Here is a 17,825-nt window from a genome sequence, read left to right on the forward strand (position 1 = left end):
TTGTTCAACATAGCACTGAAGATTCTGTCCAGAGTAATTAGGCAAGGGAAAGAAAGAAAAGGCATCCAAATTAAGAAAAGAGGGAGTCAAATTTTCCCTGTTTGCAGACAATATCATCATAATTAGATAGATGGTTAGAGAAAAGCCTAAAGACTCCATAAAAAAAAATATTAGAACTAATAAATGAATTTGGTAAAGGTGTAGGATATAAAATTAACATATAAAAATCAGTAGTGTTTGCTATATGCCAATAGCAAACTATTTGAAATTGAAATTGAAAAAGTAATTCCATGTACAATAGTTACAAGATATAAATAAAATGCCTATAAATAAACTTAACCAAGGAGGTGAAAAATCCCTACAATGAAAACTGTAAAACGCCAATGAAAGAAATCGAAGAGGACACAAAAAATTAGAAAGATATTCCATGTTCATGGACTGAAATAATGTTTAAAAATATACATATCATCCAAAGTGATCTACAGATTTAATGCAATCTCTATAATAAAAATCTCAATGACATTCTTCACTGCAATAGAAATAACAATCCTAAAATTCATATGGAAATGCAAAAGATCCTGGATAGCTAAAGCAATCTTCAGCAAAAAGAACAAAGCTTCAGGCATCACTCTATCTGATGAAAATATACTGCATAGCTATAGTAACCAAAATAGGATGACACTGGCGTAAAAACAGATACATTGATGAATGTGACAAAATAAAGAATCTAGAAATAAATATATGTATGTATATCCAAATGATTTTCAACAAAGGCACCAGAAGTACTCATTGGGGAAAGGACAGTATCCTCAATAAATGGTCCTCGGAAACTGGATATCCACAGGCAGAAGAATGTAACTAGATCACTATCTCCATATTCAAAAATCAACTCAAATAAGATCAGAGGCTTAAGTGTTAGGACCATAACTATGAAACTACTAGAAGAAAACACAGAGGAAATGCTTCATGGAATGGAGCAAGGATTCTTTAAAGACAACCTCAAAAGCACAAACAACAAGAGCAAAAATAGACAAATGGAATTATATCAAATTAAAAATCTTTTGCACAGCAAAGGAAACAACAGATTGAAGAGACAACTTACAGAATGGGGAAAAAAAACTATTTGTGCACTATGCATCTGACAAGGGATTAATATCCATAATATATAAGGAACTCAAACAACTCAATATCAAAAAAGCAAATAATTAAATTTAAAAATGGACAAAAGACCTGAATAGATATTTTTCAAAGGAAGACATACAAATGGCCAACAGCTATATGAAAAAATGCTCAACATCACTAATCATCAGGGAAATGCAAATCAAAACCACAATGAGATATCACTTCACCTTAGTCAGAATGGTTATCATCAAAAACACACAAAAAATTTAACAAATGCTGGTGAGGATGTGGAGAAAAGAGAGCTCTTCCACACTGTTGGTGAGAATGTAAATAAGTATAGCCATTACGGAAAGAGGCATGAAAGATCCTCAAAAATTTAAAAATAGAAATAGCATATGATCCAGCAGTCCCATTACTGGATATAGATCTAAAGGAAATGAAATCAGTGTGTTGAAGGGATGTCTGTACTCCATGTTTACTCCAGCGCTGTTCACAGTAGCTGAGAGATGGAACTGACTTAAATGTGCATCTACAGAGGAATGTATAAAGGGCGGCCTGTAACTGTCTGAAACCTTGTTATTTCTCCCACGTAGCCTCTCCCCTCTAATCCTTCATTGGCTCCACTTTCTTCTTTTTTTTTTTCTTTTTTGAGACATGTTGCCCAGGCTGGAGTGCAGTGGTGTGATCTCAGCTCACTGGATCCTCCACCTCCTGGGTTCAAGTGATTCTCCTGCCTCAGCCTCCTGAGTAGCTGGGATTACAGGTTCCCCCCACCACACCCAGCTAATTTTTATATATTTAGCAGAGATGGAGTTTCACCATGTTGGCCAGGCTGGTCTCAAACTCCCAACCTGAGGTGATCCACCCATCTCAGCCTCCCAATTTGCTGGGATTACATGCATGAGCCACCATCCTGACCTCATTGGCTCCACTTTCTCCCTCAGCCTCCTAGTCTCTCATTTTAAGCCGGCTTTTGTCCCCTCCACTCCACTGAACATGCTCTTGCAGTCACCAGTGGCCTGTGTTTTGCTGTAGCAGTGATAATTGACACTATTGATCATGCATGGTTTCCCTCTGATAGGAAGTTTCTTGCTGCTTTTTCTAAGTCTCTGTTGCTGGTTCCTACTTCCTGATTTCTACGTTTTGATGTATCCCAGAACACAGTCTCTGGACCTTCTTTCTTTCCCAGTCTCTTTGTACTCACTCCCTTTCTCCCTTTGATCTCACCCATTTTGAAGGTTTTTAGTATCATCTCCAGGCTGGCAGCAACAAAATTTCCATGTCTGACCCAGACCTCTTATCTAAACTCCAAACTTCTACACCCAACTGCCTGCTCACATCCGCACCAGGATGTTGAATTTGCATCAGAAACTGAACACTCTTTTTACTGAGCCCCTGATCTTCCTTCCCTGCCCTGTTTCCCTCACTCAATGAGCAGTCCCTCTGCCATTCTAACTGCTCAGGCTACAGTCCTTGATTTCTCACTTTTTCTGTCACCTCAAATCCAACCTATCAGAAAATCCTACACTCAGCCTTTGTGATGCACCCAGCACGCTGCTCCTTTCCCCATGTCCACACCAACTCTCGTTAGAATGACTAAAATGACTCCCACCTGGAGCCTTCGCTCCAGTCCCCATGCCCCTTCAGCTCTATGCTCAACACAATAGCCAGATAAATCTTGTTAAAGCATAAGTCATATAATGCCACCCTGTTCAAAAACCTCCAACATCCTCTCTGTCCCTATCTCCCCTTCCTGTCCCTCCCTTGCTAACCCTGCTCTTGTCACACAGGCTGCTGCAGGCCTTGGTGTTTGCTGTTTGCTCTGCCTGAAAAGCCCTCTTCCACCCCCGCTGACATCCCCAGGACTCTATCACTTCGTTTAGGTTTTCACTCAAGTGCCCCTTCTCAGCGAGACCGACTCTAGCCTATCTGAAACTCCACGTCTCCCTTAAAATTACTCTTCTTCACTGCTTCAGGTTCTTTGCACTAATTACGATCTACTAGTCTACATATTCATTTATCTGATGCATTGCTCTCCCCCACCCACTAGAATAAAGCTACCTTAAGATGAAGGCTTCTGTCTGTTTTGTTCACACTGTATCCCCAGCAGCCAGAAACCATGTGTGGCACTCAGTATTTGCCTCGAAAATTTATTTGTTGAATAAATGAACAAACTACACACATCACCATGGATAAATCTCAAAGCAATAATGTTGAGAACAAAGCTAGTCCCAGAAGAACTCTTCCTCTGTGATTCTAATTACATAAAGTTCAAGAGCATGCACATCTTAGCAAAATATTACTTAAGGCTACAAACATGTGGTACAACTACAAAGAACATTGAGGATTAGTTAACAAGGAGTTCAGGAGAGGGGTTCCTCCTGTAGGGTGGGGTGGAGACGTGATTGGAGAGGAGCACACAGGGGCCTTTTCAAGGACACTCTTCTATTTCTTAAGTGGGGTTCTATTCATGTTTATATTTTGTGTAAAAAAATTAAGTTACATTTTTAAAAGACAAAAAAAAGACAAAGTTACATTTAAAAAATCATTGAAGCATAGCAGAGTGCATCACGTCCTTGTAATCCAATATTCATAATATAAATGACCCCATCCCCATCTCCTCGGCCACTGATCTGATGCCTCTGTTCTGCTTATCTGCTGCATTACCAGCTCACTGTGCAGCAAATTCACACTATTCATTGTTAGCTCTATAGCCCAACTGGATGGCAAACATCCCAATAGACAAAACTCCAAGAAGAGTCAAAACAAGAATAAAGTGCGGGTCATCTTTTCTTTTGCACTCCTGACAGCACTTTGTACATGGTAATAATAATCTACCAATTAACTACATAAGCCACATGGTTTTATTATAGTGTGAAGCTTTGTATCCAGAAAGGAGAGAAGGCTCCCTAAGACTCTGTCAAGAGTGGGTGCTTCCTTTCTGCTGTAACCTCTTCTTTTCTCCAAAGCCAGCTCACCACTTCCTCCTGACTGAGCACAGCTGGGGCCCTCCCCTAGATCGGCTTAATGAGGTGGGGCCCTCCCTCTGGCTTGGAATCCACACACATTCCTGCAGCCAAATGCTGCAGCAAGAGGCAGGGACCACGTTTAATGTTTTTCCTTAGGAAACTGACCTGTGTCTCCACCAATATCTGACAATTTGGCAAGAGGACCAACAAGATTTGAGGCAATATGTGATAAAATATGCAGTTATTTTAAAAAAATACTTTTATAGATTGGGTGCAGGGACTTGTGTTTGTAATCCCAGATACTGAGAAGGCTGAGGCAAGAGGAGCACCTGAGCCCAGGAGTTTGAGGTCACAGGGAGCCATGATTGCATCACTGTACTCCAGCCTGAGCATCGGAGAAAGACCCCGTCCAACAAGAACAACAACAACACAAATAGTGTTCCAAAACTGGATAAGAATGCAGATGTTCAAAGAAGTGCTGAAAATAAGCTCAATTTTAAAAAGCGGGGAGTAAAGAATTACAAAAGGAATGAAAGGAGGAGAGAAGGGGAGAAGAGGGAAGCAAGGAGGAAAGGCAAGTGTTTTGTTCACTAGTATATCCCCAGAAACGTTTAAATAATAGAAACTAAGCATTTGTTGAATGAATGAATAGATGAAATAGATGTGAAGCAATGGGAGAAAATATGGACTTACATGGCTAACACCCTGTCACGTGGCCTGCACCTGAATCTACACAACAGGCCCCTCAGCCTCCACCATGTAACAGAGTTCAGGGAGCCCAGCCTTTTTCTTCTAACACCTCAATGCCAGACTTGCTCCATGTTGGACACCAGCTTATCTGTGCTTCTGGTACCCCAGAGGTACTTGATGAACATACTGTTTTATTTATTTAACACATATTTGGGGAGAGTATCTGCAAGGATTCCTCCAATGTAGTATATCAGGAGGTATTCCTTGGTCTGTTATTTCCCAGAAAATGACCTCATTCTATGGAAAATCTGGTTGTCCATGTTTAGTCCAATGTGGTGACACAAAATGGAAATCCTTAAAACTAAAGAAAATTACAGTCATTTAATAAAGACAATGAAATTGAAACATCATGAATCATAGTTTAGGAAATCAATTTGTAATGAAGAAACATTTAGTATGGGAGAAGGGAGTGAGTAAATTATCTACGGAAAGATGAAGCAACACATTTATACAAAGTGTCAATAGATAAGATGGACACACCTTTAGATGTATATTATACTGAATTTAAACCACACACATTGCTAACAAATAGACTAATCCATTTCCAAACTAATTGGATTGCTGGGTGCACATTACTATCAGAGTAGCCAGAGGTAGCGCTTCAAACTAATGGTAGTAATTGCTTTTAAACAACCTTTAGATGAGTCCAGGCATCTTAAATGTCCTATTTATCTCCCTTTCCTATTGTAGAAATTATGCTACAGATCAGCCTAATGGGGGACCCACACCTAATAGACATACAAAGGACAATTAGAAGAGTCGAGAAGTAAAAAGCAAAAAATGAAGTTTTATAGAACGAATGAAGACAAAAATCTGAACCGCACCTGAAGTGGAGCTGGGCCTTGTCACGAACAAAAACTTACAGTGCAAGGTTCTGCAGCTGGCTGGCTTTATGACCTTGAGCTTCCACTTAACCTGTCCACACTTCCAGTTTTCATCTACAAATTGAAGGGGGTTGTGCAAGCATTTGACATTCTTTCAGTTGCTATGGGCAGTGAACCTATGAACATGACAGTGACAACAATGGCAAGAAACAGCCGTGAGGTCTTCTTGTCATCAGGCCAGAGCCTCTTTTCCTGCTCAGACTCCGCCGTGGGGAGCAACCGCACACCAGACCCTCCGACACATCCTCCGTGTTTCTGCCAGCTCTGCCACTATTCAAGTTCTCCTGATTTTATCAGCACCTGCTCTTGTTCCCCCATGCCCAGGACCACTACAATAGCCTCCTTTCTATTTTCTGCTAATCATTACTCCCCTAAAACACACAACAGGTGCAATACTTTTGACATATTAAATGTGTCTACCTTCAGAATCCCCCAGAAGGAGACTCTGTGACAGGGATTCAAGCAAAAGTAGTTTATGTGAGGTAGTTGGTTTCAGGAAACACAGGCAGGAAAGGAGGCAAGTGAACAATAAAAGGAAGATGGTCAATGAAGGGCACATTATAGCAAGTCGCCACTACGAGAAATGGCAGCTTCATCTCTTGGAGACACTGAGAACCAGAGCAGGACCCTGCCTCAGTTACTCTTCCTGAAAGCCTAGCTAGCTGAGGTTTACATCACCAACTCCGGCTGTCACTGGCCGTGGCTGCTCTCAGGAGTCAATCTCAGGCACTTTCACCTGCCAAAGAGAGTCCTTAGGTGAAGTGTTGCTACTGGAGAGCTGGAAGTGCTGCCAGGAAATGGTAAGGAGGTGACAGGCTCCAGGCAGGCACCAACAGCACCTGCGACACCACCGCTCATTTTTGTTTCTTAATTGTCCTGTGTCTCCTTCACACACGGAGTTGATGGCAGCCATTGCTTCAAAGAAAGATACAGCCTAAAATAAAGACTCAGGGTTTTGCTCTGAGTTTCTGATTTGTTTCTCAAGTCTATGGTAAGCATTTCATTTGAAAGTCTGGATTTATAGGACAACTGAGAGGGAAGAGAGTTTTCTAAATTCCCAAAGCCTCCTTCTGTATTAAGGCAGAACAAAGCTTGGAGGTCTAATGATGGAGTTTTGCCACAAGACATGGTGTGAAGACTTAGAATATGGCTCAGGGCAGAGTTCCCACAACATGGAAGAGGAAGGGAGATGATGCAGTGGGCAGGACATGGAGAGATTTGGGGGATAAGGATGAGGTTAAGATGTTGCCTAGGGGCCAGTTACAGTGGCTCAAGCCTGTAATCCCAGCACTTTGGGAGGCAGAGGTGGGCGGATCATGAGGTCAAGAGTTCAAGGCCAGCCTGGCCAACATGGTGAAACACTGTCTCTACTAAAAATACAAAAATTAGCTGGGCGTGGTGGTGCATGCCTATAATCCCAGCTACTTAGAAGGCTGAGGCAGTAGAATTGCTTGAACCCGGGAGGCAGAGTTTGCAGTGAGCTGAGATCATGTCATTGCACTTCAGCCTGGGTGACATAAAAAGGCTCTGTCCCCACCTGCCAAAAAATAAATAAATAAAATAAAAATAAAAAAGTTTTTAAAAAGATGTTGCCTGGATTCTTGAGAGGAATCTTAGATTTGAGGGTGGGTATGGTTTAGATGATAGAAACTCTGGATTGGTAGGAGTGGAGAAAAGGAAAGGGAAGGTCTCCCCTACCCTGAGAGGCCACAGCAGAGTGAAAATGCTGCAATAAAAAGATAAGGCAGAGAGCAGGACTGAGGTAGCACCCTGGCCCCCCAAGGTATAGGTGAGTTGTGTAGGGGATTCCAAAGTTTACTGATGTGAATTTAAGAGCAAAATGAGATGCTCATACATCTTCTTGAAATGAGATATTCATATAGCTTCTATGGCAGACTATTTGCAAAAAATGGCTGCAATAAATTCTGTCATCCTTCATGCATGTCCTTTGCAATGTGACTTTGCTGCTCCCCTGACTTCTCTACTCCTAGAATCTGGTGTTCGCCATGCAACTGGCTTTAGTTACAGGAATATTGGCAGATCTGATGCAAGAAGTTGGGAATTAAATTAAAACAGATAGCACTTATTTAGTAATTGCTTTATGCATGTCACTGTATGATATGGTTTGGATATGTGGCCCTGCCAAAAACTTATGTTGAAATGTCATTTCCAATGTTGAAGGTGGGGTCTGGTGGGAGGTGACTGAATCATGGGGGCGGATTTCTCATGAATGGTTTAGTGCCATCCTCCTGGTACTGTCACGATAATGAGTGAGTTCTTGCGAGATCTGGTTATTTGAAAGTTTGTGGCACCTCCCCCCTCTCTTCCTCCCGCTCTGGCCATAGGAGCTGCCTGCTCCCTCTTTGCCTTCCGCCATGATTCTAAGCTTCCTGCAGCCTCCCCAGAAGCTGAGCAGATGCCAGTATCATGCTTCTTGTACAGCCTACAGAACAGTGAGCCAATTAAACCTCTTTTCTTTATAAATTACTCAGTCTCTTTTTTGTTTGTTTGTTTGAGTTAGAGTCTTGCTCTGTCGCCCTAGCTGGAGTGCATTGGCATGGTCTTGGTTCATTGCAATCTCTGCCTCCCAGGTTCAAGTGATTGTCCTGCCTCAGCCTCCCGAGTAGCTGGGATTACAGGCTCCTGCCACAATGCCCAGCTAATTTTTGTATTTTTAGTACAGACAGGGTTTCATCATGTTGGTCAGGCTGGTCTTGAGTTTCTGACCTCAAGTAATCCACCCATCTCGGCCTCCCAAAGTGCTGGGATTACAGGCATGAGCCACCACACCCAGCCCAGGCATCTCTTTATGGCAATGCAAGAATAGACAAATACACTGTACTAAACACTTCATATTTTAACTTCTTTTATCCTACAACTCACAGCCATAGGAAGGAGGTATTATTATTATTATTTTATAAATGAGGAAGCTGAGGCACAGAAAGGTTGGTCAAAGGCCATACAGTTTGCACGTCTTAGAGGTAGTATTGCAAGCCAGGCGATATAACTCCCAAGTCTGTGCGATTTATCTCTAGAATATTTACAATTCAGCCTGTGAGGAAGATTGCCCATCAAATGGTCATGTGTGTGTGTGTGTGTGTGTGTGTGTGTGTATTTTATTTTTATTTTATTTTTTTGAGATGGAGTCTTGCTCTGTTGCCCAGGCTGGAGTGCAGTGGCGTGATCTCGGCTCACTGCAAGCTCCACCTCCAGGGTTCACACCATTCTCCTGCCTTAGCCTCCCAAGTAGCTGGCACTACAGGTGCCCACCACCAAGCCCGGCTAATTTTTTTTGTATTTTCAGTAGAGACGGGGTTTCACCATGTTAGCCAAGATGGTCTCGATCTCCTGACCTCGTGATCCACCCGTCTTGGCCTCCCAAAGTGCTGGGATTACAGGCGTAAGCCATCGTGCCCAGCCCACGTGTATATATTGTTACTCTTCTGCATATATAAAAGGTCATGTCACTCAGCTTCTATGGTAGACTATTTGCAAAAAATGGCTGCAACAAATTCTCTCATTCCTCATGCATGTCCTGTGCAATGTGACTTGGCTGCTCCCCTGACTTCTCTACTCCTTGAATCTGGAGTTGGCCATGCAACTTGCTTTAGTCACAGGAATATTGCCAGATGTGATGCAAGCAGTTGGGAAGGGCATGAGCATTGTGGCTTCCTGGGACATGGGTCCACCACCCGAGTACTAGGCTAGGCTAGTCCACCAGAGGGTAAAGAGCATGTGCTGAGGCCCAGTTGTGCCTTCCATCCAATTTAAAGCCCAGACACTTAAAGAGAATCAAGAGAGTGCCTCTCCTTACTAGAAGAGCTGCACAGCTGCCCCCACAGAATCATGAGAAATCATAAATGTTTGCCACTTTGGGCCACTATGTTTTGGCATCAAGTCTTGATTGAATCCTATGTGTGGAGTACTGTTTCATGTGGGGGAATACACGTATATCCATCACAGTGGACAGAATCGTGTCCCCCTAAAAGATAAGTTCAAGTCCTAACACCCAGTACCCGTGGATGTGACCTTATTTGGAAATAAGAACTTTGTAGATGTCATCAAATTAAGATGAGGTCATACTGGATTACAATGATCTCTAATTCAATGACTGGTTTTCTTATAAGAGGAGGAAAATCTGGACAAAGACCCAGAGAGGCAGATACAGACCCACAGGGAGAACACGGTATGATAGATATGACAACAGGGACTGAGAAGGCAGCCACCAGCAGCCACAGAGAGATGTGAAGCAGACTCCCACCAGGAGCTTCAGAGGGAGACCACCGTGCTCACACCTTGACTTTAGACTTCTGGCCTCTAGAACCATGATAAAATAAATTCCTTCTGTTTTAGGCCACCCAATGTGTGGCACTTTGTTATGGCTGTCCTAGGACATTAGTGTATATTCTGAGAGATGCAGAAAAAGGGACTGGGAAAAAAAGAAAGAGGAACACAGAATAAAGACCTAAAACTGTGGCAGGCGCCTGTAGTCCCAGCTACTTAGGAGGCTGAGGCAGGAGAATGGCGTGAACCCGGGAGACGGAGCTTGCAGTGAGCCGAGGTGGCGCCACTGCACTCCAGCCTGGGCGACAGAGCAAGACTCTGTCTCAAAAAAAAAAAAAAAAAAAAAAAGACCTAAAACTGAGATACAGAGGACAGGAGGTGTGGTGACTGCTGGCATAAAGTGGAAAGAATTTAGTTACATATTCTTATTTTCTTATTTTGGGGGGTCTATTTATGGTTTTCCTTTGAACCCCTCAGGCCAACTCCGGTTTTGTCATCAGCTGTTTGCTTAGGCGAGGATGAGGGGGGCAGCTTGGTTTCTTGGGGAAGCTGGGGGCTAACCTGGCTCCTAAAAGGGCCTCTACCCCAAAACTTCACACCCCAAATGGTCTTGTCTTCCTCCCAGTCATGACATACTTGGTTCAAGAGAAATGGGATTCTTTAGTGGGCCTGATGAAGACCCTCATGCCCTGACAGATGATACATAGTAGCATCTTAAAGATGTTAAGGATGACTTTTGATTTTTAGCCCTTTATCTGACCCACAACCATTTATTCTTGTTAATAGATCATCATAAATAAAGAACGCAAGCGTGCTTGTGACAATCCTTAGAGTAGAGGGATCCGGACTGCACAAGGCTGCCTGGAAGCGGTGTGAAATAGGGTAGTGAGGAGGCACAAAGAGGAGAGGGAGAGAAGGGTAGAGAGAAGGGACACATAGCTCCTCCCAGCCTGGGGCCTTTGCTCTTAGTCCCATCCTGTCTCATCTCTTGGCATTGAGTCTCCCAGTCCATCCAAGAGGATTCCAGGTTGGATTCCACAGTCCCCAGGCTCTCAGCCTCCCACGTGCTCCAAGCCTATCCTGAGTGCCCATCTCACTCCCACCACTCTCCATGACCCCATGCATCAGGACTCCTCCTTGCCCCCAAATTCTCCAAGCATCATGGTCACCTAATAGCCGGCTCTGCTTTGAATTCCTCATTGCCCCTGGAATCTTTTCAGGTTGGATTACATCTTTTTAAGCCTGAATAAAAAAACCAACTGAATGATCTTTAAAGTGCACTTGACTCCCTTGTGCCCTTCTGATCATGGATAAATACCCATATCCCTGGGGGCAGCCTGCCAGCTGGCCTGCCTATCTCTCTGTCCCCCAGTCAAGGTGCACCTGCAGGCTGATTATGCACATCAATACAGCGGGGAGTGGGCTGTCCAGACTCTTCTGTGCTGCCCTCAGTTTGTTGGGTTGATTGCTGGGGCTGGCCTCGGAGCACTTGCTAAAGGAGCATGGGAACCATTCTGGCTTTAGTCCAGGACTTCAAAGCCAGCTCCCCATCTCTCCTGCCATCATGCCATGAGCCTGCCCCTGGCAGCAGTCATTGCACAGCCTGGGGTGCTAGTCTTTGCTTCCCTCCTTTTCCTTCCTCACTGCCACCTTCTACCTCCATCACTGTCCCAGATGAAAATGCAGCCATCGCCCACCACACATCAAAAGGAGGAGGTGACGAGAGGGGCATTCATCTTTTTGCCTCCATGAAGAATCAGGAGCTGTATCGGATATGTTCACACTTATTTATTTATTTATTTATGAGACAGAGTCTCGCTCTGTCACCAGGCTGGAGTGCAGTGGCAGGATCTTGGCTTACTGCAACCTCCACCCCCCAGGTTCAAGCAACTCTTCAGCCTCAGCCTCCCGAGTAGCTGGGACTACAGGTGCATGCTACCACACCCAGCTAATTTTTGAAATTTTTTTTCATTTTTATTGTTTTTAGTAGAGAGAGACGGGGTTTCACCACGTTGGCCAGGATTGTCTCAATCTCTTGACCTCATAATCTGCCCACCATGGCCTCCCAAAGTGCTGGGATTAAAGGCACGAGCCACTATGCCCGGCCACATTCACATTTATTGATTCAATTGGCCCTTGCTTCACACCTCCTTCAAATATTTCAGAATTCCTCCTGTTTTTTAAATCATGAAACTGAGGCTGAGAGGATGACGTTAGCTTGCACGGGAGCCACAGGTCATACTGAGTGGAATTTGTGTTTGATTCTGACCTGCCTTACCCTAGAGACACCGTCTTTCTATCCAACCGCAGAGGTCCTGGGCACAGGCCAGTCATGGAGTAAGAATGGGCCATTTAACAAGCATTCATAGCCACCAGCAGTCACTGCTTTGCCAGTTTCAAGCAGGCAAGAGTCAAGGAAGCCTCAGCAGCTGTGGCATTTTGCCACCCAGGTAGAGGAACTTTGCTTTCCTGCATATCTCTCTTCCTGTGATCCTTGACTGATGCCTGGCTTGGCTGTGCTGTTTTTCTGGGAAGTTAGATGTTATTCTCATGCCAGGTCTCTGGCTACAGCTTATGGACTGTGCCTGGCCTCCAGAATCTTTCCCTTTCTGCACCTGGCACCAAGCCTTCTAATACATCCCTTCACCTTCCCAGCTGGGACAGGGTCCCCAAGACACCTCACTGAGAATCAACACGATCAGTCCCCATAGTGTGTGCATGTGACACTGGGGAGCCTGGAGCTGATGCACTTACTTATAATCACAACATTCCTAAAGCACAACTTGGAGTTTGGCTCTTTGCCTTCCTTCTCCTGGAATGCAACAGTCATTGTTGAATTTCTACCCTCACCTAACTAGGCAATTCCTTATGGAAAGAGTCAGTCTGGTATCTGAACTCAGTGAATGACTTCAAGTTAAACCCAAGGCTGCATCCATGATCCTTCCAAGTAGTGGACTTTATCATCCTTGAGTCTGGCTCACCACGAAGATGCAGTTTTGCTAAATCTAAGTACAGCTCTTGTCTGCTCCAAGTCTCCCAGCTCGGTACCTGTTATCAAATGTTTTTAGGAGAGAGTCTGTTTCCTTTTCTTTTCTAGCTTCTAGAATCTACATGTATTTCCTGGCTCATGGCCCCCTCTCTATTTTCAAAGCCAACAACATAGCATCTCTCTCTCTCTCCCTCTCCCTCCTGCCCTCCCTCTTTTTCTCTCTCCTCCACCCCTCCATCTCTCATCTTATATTTGAACACAGATGTGCACTACAGGGAGAACATCATGTGATCATGAATACAGACATCCACCAGCTAAGGAGAGAGGACTGGAACAGATCTTTCCCTCACAGCTCTCAGAAAAAAAAACAACTCTGTTGACACCTTGATCTTGGACTTGGAGCCTACAGAACTGCAAGACAGAGCAAACTTCTCTTGTTCAAGCCTCTCGGTTTGTGATGCTTTCTTAACAGCCCTAACAAACTAATACAGAGAGAAACAATCCCAATTAGAGAGTGCCCTGGTACGTTTACTTTTTTAAAAAAGAACTTATCAGAAGAGTACTTTCAGGGATCATTTCTATAGTTCATTACTAGAGAAGTTTCTCTAAACATGTAGAGCATCAAAACCACACAACTACATGCAAACTGAACAACCTGCTCCTGAATGACTACTGGGTAAATAACAAAACTAAGGCAGAAATAACCAAGTTCTTTGAAACCCATGAGAACAAAGATACAGTGTACCAGAATCTCTGGAACACAGCTAAGGCAGTGTTTACAGGGAAATTTATAGCACTAAATGCCCACATCAGAAAGTGGGAAAGAAGTAAAATCAACACCCTAACATCACAATTAAAGAAACTAGAGAAGCAAGAGCAAACGAATTCAAAACCTAGCAGAAGACAAGAAATAACTAAGATCAGAGCAGAACTGAAGGCGTTAGACACATGAAAACACCTTCAAAAAATTAATGAATCCAGGAGCTGGTTTTTTGAAAAGATTAACAAAATAGATAGACCATTAGGTAGACTAATAAAGAAGAAAAGAGAGGAGAATCAAATAGACACAATAAAAAATGATAAAGGGGATATCACCACTGATCCCACAGAAATACAGACTACCATAAGAGAATACTATAAACACCTCTACACACATAAACTAGAAAGTCTAGAAGAAATGGACAAATTCCTGGACACATACACCCTCCCAAGACTAAACAAGGAATAAGTTGAATCCCTGAATAGACCAATAACAAGTTCTGAAATTGAGGCAGTAAATCAATAGTCTACCAACCAAAAAAAGCCCAGGACCAGACGGATTCACAGCCAAATTCTACCAGAGGTACAAAGAGGAGCTGATACCATTCCTTCTGAAACTATTTCAAACAATAGAAAAAGAGGGACTCCTCCCTAACTCATTTTATGAGGCCAGCATCATCCTGATTCCAAAACCTGGCAGAGACACAACAAGAAAAGAAAATTTCAGGCCGATATCCCTGATGAACATCGATGCAAAAATCCTCAGTAAAATACTGGCAAACCGAATCCAGCAGCACATCAAAAAGTTTATCCACCATGATCAAGTCAGCTTCATCCCTGGGATGCAAGGCAGATTCAACATACACAAATCAATAAACAGAACCAATGACAAAAATACATGATTATCTCAACAGATGCAGAAAAGGACTGATAAAATTCAAAACACCTTCATGCTAAAAACTCTCAATAAACTAGGTCTTGATGGAACATATCTCAAAATAATAAGAGCTATTTATGACAAACTCATAGCCAATATCATACTGAATGGGCAAAAGCTGGAAGCATTCCCTTTGAAAACTGGCACAAGACAAGGATGCCCTCTCTCACCACTGCTATTCAACATAGCATTGGAAGTTCTGGCCAGAGCAATCAAGCAAGAGAAATAAATAAAGGGCATTCAAATAGGAAGAGAGGAAGTCAGATTGTCTCTGTGTGCAGACGACATGATTGTATACTTAGAAAACCCCATCATCTCAGCCCTAAAACTCCTTAAGCTGATAAACAACTTCAACAAAGTCTCAGGATACAAAATCAATGTGTAAAAATCACAAGCACTCCTATACACCAATAATAGACAAGCAGAGAGCTAAATCATGAGTGAACTCCCATTCACAATTGCTACAAAGAGAATAAAATACCTGGGATTACAACTTACAAGGGATGCGATAAGACCTCTTCAAGGAGAACTACAAACCACTGCTCAAAGAAAAAAGAGGGGACACAAACAAATGGAAAAACATTCCATGCTCATGGATAGGAAGAATCAATATTATGAAAATGGCAATACTGCCCAAAATAATTTATAGATTAAATGCTATTCTCATCAAGCTAACATTGACTTTCTTCACAGAACTAGAGAAAACTACTTTAAATTTCATATGGAATCAAAAAAGAGCCTGTGTAGCCAAGACAACTCTAAACAAAAAGAACAAAGCTGGAGGCATCATGCTACCTGCCTTCAAAATATACTACAAGTCTACCACAACCAAAACAGTATGGTTCTGGTATCAAAACAGATATATAGACCAATGGAACAGAACAGAGGCCTCAGAAATAACAGCACACATCTACAACCATCTGATCTTTGGAAAACGTGACAAGAACAAGCAATGGGGAAAGGATTCCCTATTTAATAAATGGTGCTGGGAAAACTGGCTAGCCATATGCAGAAAACTGAAACTGGACCCCTTCCTTAAACCTTATATAAAAAATTAACTCACGATGGATTAAAGACTTAAATGTAAAACCTAAAACCATAAAAACCCTAGAAGAAAACCTAGGCAATATCATTCAGGACATCGGCATGGGCAAAGACTTCATGACTAAAACACCAAAAGCAATGGCAACAAAAGCCAAAATTGACAAATGGAATCTAATTAAACTAAAGAGCTTCAGCTCAGCAAAAGAAACTATTATCAGAGTGAACAGGCAACCTACAGAATGGGAGAAATTTTTTGCAATCTACCCATCCGACAAACGGCTAATATCCAGGATCTACAGGGAACTTAAACAAATTTACAAGAAAAAAACAAACAACTCCATCAAAAAGTGGGTGAAGGATATTAACAGACACTTCTCAAAAGAAGATATTTATGCAGCCAAAAAAAAAAAAAATGAAAAAAAGCTCATCATCACTGGTCATTACGGAAATGCAAATCAAAACCACAATGAGATACCATCTCAACCAGTTAGAATGGTGATCGTTAAAAAGTCTGGAAACAACAGACGCTAGTGAGGATGCAGAGAAATAGGAACACTTTCACACTGTTGGTGGGACTGTAAATTAGTTCAACCATTATGGAAGACAGTGTGGCGATTCCTCAAGGATCTAGAACCAGAAACACCATTTGACCCAGCAATCCCATTACTGGGTATATACCCAAAGGATTAGAAATCATTCTACTCTAAAGACACATGCACATGTATGTTTATTGCTGCATTATTTACAATAGCAAAGACTTGGAACCAACCCAAATACCCATCAATGATAGACTGGATAAAGAAAATACGGCACATATACACCATGGAATACTATGCAGCCATAAAAATGAATGAGTTCATGTCCTTTGCAAGGACATGGATGAAGCTGGAAACCATCATCCTCAGCAAACTAACACAGGAACAGAAAACCAAACACCACATGTTCTCACTCATAAGTGGGAGTTGAACAATGAGAACACAGGGGCACAGAGAGGGGAACATCACACACCGGGGCCTGTCAGGGGGTGGAGGGCAAGGAGAGGGAGAGCATTAGGAAAAATGCCCAATGCATGCAGGGCTTAAAACCGAGATGATGGGTTGATAGGTGCAGCAAACCACCATGGCACATGTATACCTATGTAACAAACCTGCACATTCTGCACATGTATCATAGAAAAAAAAAGAGAAGAACTTGTCAGAAAGTTCTGTGGAACCAAAAGTACTTACTATAATTGTTGGTTTGGAGAGGCAGAGGAGGTAGGAGAGGGTGCTGAGGGCATACTTTCCTAACCAATGTCATTGCCATGAAGATTTCTGAGGTCTCTGGCTCCTTCTTCCATGCCCAATTCCTTGCTCAGAGCAACTTGGAGGCAAATCATGAAGGCACTGCCTGGCCCAGCGCCTGGCCCAGCAGGAGACACTTCCTCCTCCTCCTCTGCTTCCGTGGGGCCTTTTGGTCTCCATCATGTCAGACTTAGCACTTCCTCCAGCCCAGCATCTAACGTGGGTGATTTGCACCTTTATTATGAATTATTTATTCTCCGGGGTATCTATGACCACAGTGTGCAAGTGATATTTCCATTCAAGGGCCAAAGAAAAAAAATTTTTTTTAAACTTTGTTTCCTGAGAGACACATTCCAGGCATCATAGAAGCAACGGGGGAAGGATGGGGACACAGCGAGTCATTGCAGGTAGGCTATGACCCCGGGAAGAACATCCTTCACACCTGGTAACATTTGTGAGAAGGTGTTTCCTCCAGAAGAAATTAGTTCAGGGACATTTTGCTAGTAAGAGGCCAATTATCTGTTTGAGGCCACCAACAGAATGGGTGTTTGTTTTAATTTCTATACCCAAAGCTGACGTCTCATTGCATGATCAGCGATCAGTGCCTGTTATTAACAGCCGCAAAGGGTCTTACTCTAGGGCTCCGATGCCCGCTCCAGATCCCCTGAATTCTCATCTCACATGTGGCTGGTCAGCTGCAGGGGAACGAAGAGCTAACCTCTGCCCTGTGCTGCTGACGGGAATGGCATTTCCCCACCCTGTGCAGCTCTGGCAGCCTCCCTCTTACCCCTGCTATCACAGCCG

General features: G+C 43.0%; 1 protein-coding gene and 1 pseudogene across 1 annotated transcript in view; one reads left to right on the plus strand and one right to left on the minus strand.

Annotated features, from left to right (window-relative positions):
* The window catches only part of DSCAM (DS cell adhesion molecule), an 836,416-nt gene that overhangs the window by 739,173 nt on the left and 79,418 nt on the right, over positions 1–17,825 (minus strand). The gene's annotated exons all lie outside the window — the stretch shown is intronic.
* On the plus strand, positions 13,554–13,675 carry LOC115931871 (uncharacterized; annotated as a pseudogene).

Source organism: Gorilla gorilla, chromosome 22, assembly GCF_029281585.2.
Source record: "Gorilla gorilla gorilla isolate KB3781 chromosome 22, NHGRI_mGorGor1-v2.1_pri, whole genome shotgun sequence".
In the NCBI taxonomy this organism is placed as follows: Eukaryota; Metazoa; Chordata; class Mammalia; order Primates; family Hominidae; genus Gorilla; species Gorilla gorilla.